We start from the raw sequence: 9,823 nt of genomic DNA on the forward strand, positions 1-9,823 counted from the left end.
GTCGGGAATTTAATTTATTTGCATTTGTGGGGAGGGGATTTTTGGTTTTTGTTCCTTCCTTTTGGTCTTTGTCCTGCCTGGAGACTTTGTTTTCTCTTCAGCTCGTTGTTTTGTGCCCAAGGTGGCTGCGTGTGGGACAGGGAGTGAATTGTCAATAAATAAGAGGTTCTGATTGCTTTAATCCAGACCTTGACACTACCATCCCTTCAGAGACTGCTCGCATCTCCTTGGTCCTCTGGACAGCATGAGCCCTCCCCAGCTGCTAGCCGGAAGCTGCAGATAGTTGGTGGGGTAAGAGTTTGAATTCCCAGTAACAGCTCCACAAACAAGCAGCTCTCCTGGGTTCCCACTCTCTGTCGGTCAGTAGCGGAGCTGCCTCCACCGATGGAAAGGAGTCTGATCTCAGTATGACACCCACCCCTCTGCCCCTGCCATCTGCAGCAGCCCTGCCCCAGCTGGCAGAGCAGCCCTGCAAAAGAGGGGGTTCTTGGAGACCATCTTCAGGGGCAACATCTGTCCAGTGGGTGAACCCTGTGGCCCATGGGAGGCTGCCCAGATGTAGGCTCTGTAAGAACTACATTTCCCATCATGCCTCACACTGATTGGCCTAGTTCTGCCCAGCTGTCTGACACTAGAGAGAGCTGCTTCCAGGGGCTGAGTCCGATTGCATCGGCCCAGACTGCAGACGGTGGTTGAGGCACGTGGAGGGAGCTGGACGTGCTTCCTGGCGCTCTGAGCGGAGCAGGACGCCCCTCGCCCAGCTGCATGTCACAAAGGGCCTGTCCCCTTTTCTTCTGGTCCTGGCGCTCCACCACGGCAGGGCTCCCAGGGAGACGCTGCGTGAGAACCCGGCGGCGGGTTTTGTTACACGCTGTCCCCGATTTCCCTCTGCTGTTCGCTAGGCATCCAGGGAAGCCTTTGTGTCCGCCTCAGAGGCTCTGTAAACTGCTGCAGGATTTCCATTTGGCATTTACCTCTACCACCCGGCCCGCCGGGGGCAGGGGTTTAAGGTCCTTCTCTCACTTTTTTTCCTCTTTCAACTGGCACATTGGCTGGTGTGGGTTGGTTTGTTTTTGTTTTAATGCCGCATTATTTCTTGAGGAAATCCAGCTGGTTCTGTTTCAGGGCATGGCCTGGCTTTCCCCCTGCAGGTGTAGAAGCTCTTTGTTGGGTAACTCCATAGTTTTCCGTGTGTCTCGTATCCTACCTTACAAGCACCTGGCGCGTTCTTCAGAAGTCAGATCAGTTAGAGGTACGGAGCGGGTTGTATTTGAATTCATGTCTCCATGAGGTGTGTGTTAGGGGAATTACTGGGTGGGAACTCTGTCCAACCCAGACCCTTATGCTCAGGAATTAGAAAAAGCTGCTAAATCCAACCTGGTAACTGCATCTGTCTAGCTGGACTTTTTAAAAAACAAAACAAAACTGATTCCCCTGCCCCCACTGGGCCTTCGCTTCCAGAGATGGCCTCCGTCTCCTTTCCACTGGAGGACCCGGGTGCTCGGAAATCAGACTAGACTTGCAATGGTGTCTTTGCTGGTCCATAAAAGTTGCTGGTTGTGTCTTGTGTGCGCTGTTTCATTGTGTTGACTGCACTAATAAACTGCCTTTTCTTGACTCTCCAACCCTTCATTCCAATCCCCGGGCGCGCTCTCCTGCATGGGAACGCTGCAAAAACTGCGTCTGCTTTTCCGTGACCTTTCCTTTCCGCTGCCTGCAGCTCGCACCTCGCTATATACCCTCTATAGGCTTCTACCCCTGGAAATGGCCCACATCAATGAGCCTCATAGCTAGTTCTCTGTGCCAAGTCCCTTGTTCGGGTGCTGACTAGAAACCATTAAGTGCTGTGCACTGCAGCTGGAGCTCTCCCAGCAGGAGAACCAGTGGACAGGGTTATCCTGCTGCACAAAGAAATCCCAGAAAAGACCCTGGGGTGCGGGGGGAGCTTAACAGGGTGGGCCCAGCCAGCACGTGCATGGAGACTGCCACGGAAATGGTAAAGGTGATCAAGGCTGAGTTGGCACTGACTCTGGGTTGCTGGCAGGGTTGTGTTCCAGCCGACGCCAGCCTGAGCGCTTGACGAGCCTGGCGTTTCGTTGGGGTTTTGCAGGAAGCTGATGCGGGGACAGCTAGGCTGGGCTTTGCCAACCAAAATTCTTCTGCTGATCCAACCAGGCCACTTCAGAAGCTCGCAAAGCCCTGGATGGTTTCTGTCAGATGAGCTGGGAGGCTAACGCTGTGTGGAAGGGGCTGGGGCAAGCTGGCCGATGGCTCGAAATTATGATGGACTCCTCAAGAAGTGGCCCATCCCCACCACACGTTGTGCCAGCACACAGCGTTTCGGGGGGGTAGAGGCGAGCGTATTAGGGGAAGAACATCAGACTGTTGTGCTCACGTGGTCCCCGGTCCTGCCACACCGCAGCTCGTGTTAATCACGAAAATGGCTTCTCTGTAATCTGTCTGCTTCACCAGGGAACAGTCGCCTCGGCTTTCCTGCCCCGGGTTTGGGCTCTGGCTCCAGGGGTGACATGGCTGCTGCACACCCTGGGGTCTTCTGCGCCGGGCTTCTCTCGGCTCTGGCTTGGCATGTTAGCTGCCAATCTTTGTTTTTGGAGAGAAGTGGCTCTGCTGCCTTTACCCATTCCTAGCATTTCCCGGAGGGGGGGGTGCACCTCCACCAGTGGACCGGAACAGGTTAAATCCGGGGGGAGGGGGGGAGACACAACTTAGTTGTTCACTCTGACCACTTAAAAAAAAAAAAAAAAAAAAAAAAAAGGTCCGTAGATGTTTGCCAAGAGAACTTTGAGCCGCTGACTGGAAGTGCCACCAATCGCTGCCTGGGTTTGCAGAGAGCCTGAAACAACGGCTCTGAGGTGGAATTACCCCCAATCAGCCCAGCACTGCTAATTCAGAGGCCAGTACGGATATTTGAAATGTCCCCATTCTTGCAGGCCGTGAAAGAGGTAACAGCGGGGAGGAAAGATCTGCTTTGCAGGGCTCTGTTCCAGCAGGAGCCCCTGGCGGCCAGCACTTATCCCAGACCCAGCCCAGGTTGGAGGCTGCACTGCTGGAGCCATTGCAAAGTTAGCAGCAGGAGTGTCCTAGAGTGTGGGAGGAGGGGTACGGGGCCATGACCGGGTGGGACTGGATCTTTTGCTTATACTTTAGGAAAGTGGGTGTGTGAATTCTCCTGATTCTTCCTAAGCCACAAGTCTCAGGAAGGCCGAGTGCCTGGCTCTGATGGATGGTTTGCTGGATGTGGATTTGGGAGCCCTTTCTCAGGGGGTGAGAGGGGGTGACTCTTTCTCCAAGCGTTTGATGGGTCTCTGAGTCCAACAGGTGTTGGCAAAAGCAGCGTTTTGAAATAGTCTGAGGGGCTCCCTGCAGGCTGCAGAGGCTTGGGGGCAAACAGCCAGAATAGAAACCAGGAGCTGTTCCAGGCTTCCTACCCCCAAAAGGGGTGTGTGTGCGTGCATGCGTGTGTGTGTGTCACAAACTCCCTTCAGCCCCACCCCCCGTGTTGCAGCCTCTGGGACCCTGGTTCCTTCCCAGGCCGTTGTGTGGTGGAATCTGTGTCCAAGATGTTGGAATTGCTCCTTGATGTTCTCCGGGTGATTTTATTTTGTAAGCAGAGGCCTGCTGCTGTCGTCGGCATCTTCGTTACCCTCTGGACAGGGAGAATCTGGCAAACCAGTAAAGTGCCTGCAACCACTATTGCTTACTGCTCACGGCAGCAGGCCGGCCCGTGGCCAGGAAGCAGCCTTGTGGAAGAACCCCGGGGACCAGCGCCGTAGTCGTGCATACGCTCCCCTGGGGCCGCTGCATGCTCGGGGGGGAGGAGAGCAGAGGTTGGCCCCACTCCACTGTCTGCTCTCTTCACCTCTGTGGTCCTGGCTCTATTCCAGCTGCTGGGCGGGGTGCCCACCATGGGGACCAGCTCTGGTTCATGCTGGTTCCCAAGGCTGCCGGCTGGCCAGTGACAGAAGGATGATGTGACAGGTTCGGAGCTTGTTCAAACAGCCTGCGGCTCTTCCAGGCACCAGGCTGGCAGCGTCTAGTTCCTCCGTTTCCTTCCACCCACCCCGTGCAGCTGGGGAAAGGCCAGACGCTCTTCAGGCTCCTGCCGTTAAGCTGGGTTCTGCTTGCTGCACCCTCCTCCGGTGCTTTGTGGCAACAGAAAGGCCACCGCCGCCTCCTTCCCTCGTTTGGCCCCTGGAGCGTTTTGCGAGAGGGGGAACCTCATTAAATGCTCACCCTGGGGCAGCGGGTTCTTCTTGAATCTCCCAAGCCCCCGTCCCTTAACCGTCCTTCCCCTGCCCTCTTCAAACTGCCCCTGTGCTGGGGGGGAGCACGGCCGCTGGTTAAGCAGTGCCTAGCACCACCGCAATCCAGGGGCAGGATGTGTTTGGACAGAGCTTGGTCCGCGGGAGGCCTGGCCCACAACTGGGCACCGGTGTGCTGGAGCAATGACCATCAGGCCGGGTTCAGGTTCAGCGTCAGAGGACGGTGGGATCTTAGCCAGGGTCACAGATTCTTGGTGAAGTGTCACGGGCCAGCGAACGAGTGGGAGTGGCGAGGGGTCAGGTGCCACCTCCGCTTAGCTGCGTTTTCTCTGCCATCGCCTCGAAGGTCCCTTCTCCCCAGCGACACTGCGCAGGAAAGGAACAACCTGGCCTCTGCTTACAGGAGGGGACGCGCCCAGCCCCTCCCAGGAAACGCAGCAGCTTGTTCTGTCTCTCCCCTCCAGGGTGGGCTAGGACCCACCTGGCAAATGCCCGCAGGGCAGGGCAGGCAAGAGCCTATAGTCCAAACACACCCCCGTCTACTGCCCCTTGCCTGCCAGAATTTGCTTTATCATTTTGAGGGATAATATTGACGATTTTAGCTCTTTATTTATCGATTTTAAATTTTCAGTGGCACAAAATTCTGGGTCTTCAATCAATTAAAAAACAACGCTTACATTTGCTGGGAACTTACGGCAGGGAGGGGTCAAGACCCAATGATTGAATGAGGTTCAAAAAACTTTGTCAATATCAGGCCTCAAACCCCACTGGAAATCACCCTGCTACTTTCTCAAGCAGCGTTTCTCTCGCTTTGCTGCTGTGTGAGCTGGTTTGGGGGCAGGTCCTGGATGCTCGGAAACTGACAGACCCGTTCTTACCGACCCAGATCTAACCCATGTCTCCATGACGCATGTGCAGCCTGGGCTCGATGCGTCCTGCCTGAGGCTGGGCATGCGGGGAAGGTGCGAACATGGGCTTTGCCCAGGGCACAAGGAGCTGATTCTGTCGCTGGAAGAGATACTCGTTGGTGGGATTGACAGCCAGCCAGGCCAGCGGGTCACCATGTGCTTTGGGGAGAGTTGCTGGCATTTCACGGTTACAGTGTCCCCCGTGGCTCCCCCTTCTTGCACTGCCCGTGGGTGTCCACGTTCTCCTCCTTTTGATCTCTGCTCTGCTAATGAGCCGCCGGGCCTGGCAGGGTGCACCGGGGAGAGCGGGTGCGTTTACTTCCCATCTTCTAGCTCCAGAGGAGGAAAGGTGAGGCCTATTCCAGCTTCAAGAGATCTGGTTCTGCAGCTCCTCTGTGACCCTGGGCACCTTGCTGCTGCTTTCTGTGCCTCTGTTTCCCCTCCCACCCTGGGGTCTGGCTGCTGTATCTGGCAAGTGGCCTGGGGCAGGGGCATGATCAGTGGTACGTACAGAACCCTGCACCTCCGATGGCTGTTGGGGCTTCTAGCCATTGTTGTGATGCTGCTGGGGGCAGGGGAGATGCAGCAGCTTGTATCCCCATCCCACCCCCCCCTTTGCTGTCTGCTCATGGGGCTGGGGGGCAGGGAGTGCTAATTGCCACGTGCCTCACAGCTAAATCCACCTCTTGTGTCTCATCACAGGCTGTTGGCTCCTGGGCATAGGGCCTGGCTTTGTTATGGGGGGTGGGGGCAGTGCTTAATTTGTGCCCTGTCCCTTCTGGGCCTGGCAGTTCCGAGCCCTCTGGGCCTGGCTGCATCCGTTATGGATGCAAAAAAATAATCCTTGAGCTCTGTCTGCTCTTTCATTACAAATTAAGCAACAGGGGCCCCAATCCCTTCTTGGAGCTTGCACGTGCTGCTGCAGTACCTACCTGACTGCCAGCTCACCTGGCCTCAGACAGCTGCCAGCCTGCCCCCCAGCAGGCTGCCAACCCCCCAGGAGGAGCCGGGGCCAAGCAGGGAAATCCTCCGAGTCTCAAAGGTGTGAGGCCGCACCGGACGCTGGATGGCTGCAAGACTGGGCTACACGAGAGAGAATCTCCCTGGACACGGGCACCAACTTGCTCCTAGCTTGGACTCGGCTTTATTTTCCTCGGTTTGAATTTGTCCGGGATTGGGGGGGGGGGGGGATGAGCCTGTGCTTATGCTAGGAGCCCAGAGAGCAGCTCGGGCTTCTGACTCCCTGGGCTGCTGAGAGCCACCCCCCAGCCCTGCGCCCTGCCACCGCGGGCAGGCAGCGAGGGGTCTGTGCCCAGACCACAGACTCCAAGATGGGAAGATTTTCTCCCCCTACCCCAACAACCAGCCCCCAGCCACCACCTTGGCCCAGCCCCTGCTTTTCCTCAGTCCCTGTTCAGGGGGGCTCTATGAGCCACCCACAAATAAAATACAGGGGGGGTGACGGTGGTGTCCCTTGTGTCCTTATACTCTAATGCATTGGCTGCCCCCTGCTGGGGGGAATAAACCATGCAATCCTCCGCAGCTCCCCGGAGACTCTCCCTGGGCTCAAGGTGCAGGCGCTGCAGGGTGAGGGGCACGGTGGGGTGAGGTGCAGGCCTGCAGCCCATGACGCTGAACTGGGTCAGAGCTGTCACCCCAGGGATCAGGTCGTGGTGCAGAGACTGGGGGGAGAGTCAAACCCTGCCAGGATCCCCACCCTGCAGTAGTGTGATTCACACACACACCCCCAACGCTGCTTGTACTCGATTGGGCTAATGATCTAATCAGACAAGCGCCGTCGACTGGACGAGGACAGTTGGGGCAGCACAGCGAACCACTGAGCCAGCTGTGGTCAGCAGCTTGCCCACGGTCAAGGTCTCCTAGGCAGCCTGGCAAAGCAGGTTTTAAACAAGACCGGGAAGCAGCTTTGTGGGTGTGGGCGTGCCCAGCTAGTTCAGACTCGACTCCCGTTCCAGATCCCCCAAGCTCTGGGAGGACGGTCTGGCAGCTGAGCTAAAGGCCAGGACGGGGCTGCGGGAGTTCCAGGTTCATGTTTCTGACCCTGCCGCAGCCGGGCTGCCAGCGAGGCTGGAATGGGACAATTTCTTCCCAGTTGTCTTTGTGTTCTGTGTCGGCACGGCACTGGGCCGGTGGCGTGGTGGGCCGCACCTGTGGCTCCCGCCTGCTGCCGTAAGACACCCAATGATTTGTGTTTCAGTAGCACCTGGGAGTCCCTGTCACGGATCAGGACCCCCCGCGCTAGGCGCTGGACAAACAACAGAACGACAGGCCAGGCCCCAGCGTGCCGCCCCTCCAAGCACAGGACAAAAGATAATCGCTGGGTCCAGCTGGGGGAGAACCAAGGAACGAGACAAAATTTCTTGCCATTAGCTGAGTTTTGCTCCCCTGCTGCACTTCCAGAACAGCCTTGGCACAGACCCCGGAATGGGGGAGGGAGATGGCTCCGTGCCAGATAGAAACCAGCTCCCGATCGGGGATGGGCCCCGGGTAGCAATCCACAAACTCGTTACCTAGCACTGCCCCCCGCTGGATCCTTCCCCGGAGCCCTGTGACTCGGCGGGACCCACTGACCAGTGTCAGGTCTGGGTCACGGGTGGGAAAACCACCAGCTCAGGTCACTTGGGCTCTCCTGTTCCTGGCCATGGGGTCAGCGTAGCGGCGGCTGTGTGCCCCCTCCTGCGGGTAACGCGGGTTTGGGGTCAGGTCAGAAAATGACTTGACCCACTCAGGCCCGGGATGGACCTAAAACGTAGGCCACAGCAGATCTCAAATGCTTCCTCCTCCTGCCAGAAAGTGGAGGGGGGCTTTTCTTTGAATGCATTTGCGACGCTGCTTGGGCTCCGCGTGGGCCAGGAACGGTGTGACGCTGCTCAGAGTCAGCCAAAAGGAACCAGCGGTCGCCCCAGCACGAAGTACAAAGTTTATAGAGATTAGCCACCGAGCCAGCCACGTCCTTACACACGTGCTTAAAAAGGAGCGGAAGTGGCCCACTGGCAGGGCATCCTGGCCTCCCTTTGCAGACCCTCCCTGCTGCTCTTTGCCTGAGCCTGCGTTTTTCACAGTCATTTTCACAATATGATTGGGGGGGGGGGGATGAGGAAGGGATTTTATTTGCGCTAATGAAACCCGCCGGCCTGTTTTATCTCCTGCCAGTGGTGCTGCCTGCAAGCAGGGGCTGGAGCAAGGAGCAAAGTGGGATTGTCGCTTTATAGAAACGGGGCTGAATCTGTTCTGGGTTTGCCCTGAGTGGCCAGGGTGGGCTCGGCTCAAGCTGCCATGGGTCCCGCTCCCGTTTGGCGGGGGGCAGCCCAGGCTCTGCCGTGTGCTGAGGAGACTGGAGAACAGAGCCCCTCTTTAATAACAGGAGTGAGAACCAAGCTGCTCTGGGGGAGGATCCCCAGCCCCCAGCTATGTGCACAGCCTTGGTGGGAGTCACTGTTTACACTGGTGCGACATTTTGAGCCCCATGGTTTGCACGGATATGGTCGTTCAGGTGTAGCTGTGCTGTGGGAAACTGACTTCAGCAGAGAAACCCTAATTCTCTGCTCCCCGCCCCCCAATTGTTCTCAGGCCTTTCCAGCTATAGATTCACGCCAGCTCTCCGCTGGCTGCGGTCTGTAGCTGTGGTTCTGCTGAGACAAAAAGTAACCGCTCGAACAAGGGGCACAAATATCCCCTGGCTGGGCACCCAGAGGCACGGGGATGTGGGGCAGGGCTGGGGTTCTACTGAAAGGATCTGGAGAAAAACTGAGGAGTGGGGCTGGCTGGGTTTTGGTTGTTGGCAGGTCCCCTTCCCTGCCCTGAAATAGCCCCGCAGCCTGGCAACTCCGCAGTGGGTGGGTGTGGGTGAAGGTTCCCAGAGAAAAGCGCCTGTAAATCCAGCTGTACCCCCCACCCTGGCAAAGAGGGGATTGCTTCCCCACTGCTGGGGAGCCCCACACTCTGCCAGCCCCTGGCAAAGCACAGTCAGCATTCTAGCAACCCCCCTTCAAATTCAGAGATCCCCTGCCCCCCTGCACGACACTCAGCAAATCAAGATGTGACCGCACCCCTGGAGCCAATTCTGCAACTGCCCCCCCTCAAAAAATGGCATGTGCCCCCCACCCCAGCAAATAGTACACCTGTGCACCCCCCCAGGACCAGTTCTGCAACCCCAGAGCACCTCACTCCTGCACAGCCAGATGTATCACTGCTCTGCTCTGGGACCCCCATCCAGACGTGCCCCCCAACTGTGCAACCCCCAATCCAGATGTGCCCCACAACTCTGCTGCCCCCCCAGGGCATGTGCCCCCCCTGGTTTCCAGCCCCCCTTTGCAGCGCTGCCGGTGCATATGGGTAAAGCTGTCGCTCCCGGCCCCCTCCCCGCTGGAAAGGGGGTTTATTAAAAGGGGGGTGAACGCTCAGGCCCCCCCGCCCACAAAAACGCGGCGCCGTCACGAACAGGATTCGAACCTGTGCGGGGAAACCCCATTGGATTTCGAGTCCAACGCCTTAACCACTCGGCCACCGTGACACCCGGCCGGGGCTGCGCCGAGCGCCGCCTAGACAGGCCGGGCCGGCGGGGGGAGCGACTCAGCCCGCCCCCCCGACGGGCCTGCCCCGCCCCCCCGG

At 57.9% G+C, this 9,823-nt stretch overlaps 1 non-coding gene across 1 annotated transcript; it reads right to left on the reverse strand.

Moving 5' to 3' along the window:
- Positions 1-9,643: 9,643 nt before the first annotated feature.
- TRNAS-CGA (transfer RNA serine (anticodon CGA)) lies at positions 9,644-9,725 on the reverse strand. The gene has a single exon. It is a non-coding gene; the product is annotated as a tRNA-Ser (tRNA).
- Between the last annotated feature and the right edge of the window lie 98 nt (positions 9,726-9,823).

The sequence above is a fragment of the Gopherus flavomarginatus genome, chromosome 16 (assembly GCF_025201925.1).
Source record: "Gopherus flavomarginatus isolate rGopFla2 chromosome 16, rGopFla2.mat.asm, whole genome shotgun sequence".
NCBI lineage: Eukaryota > Metazoa > Chordata > Testudines > Testudinidae > Gopherus > Gopherus flavomarginatus.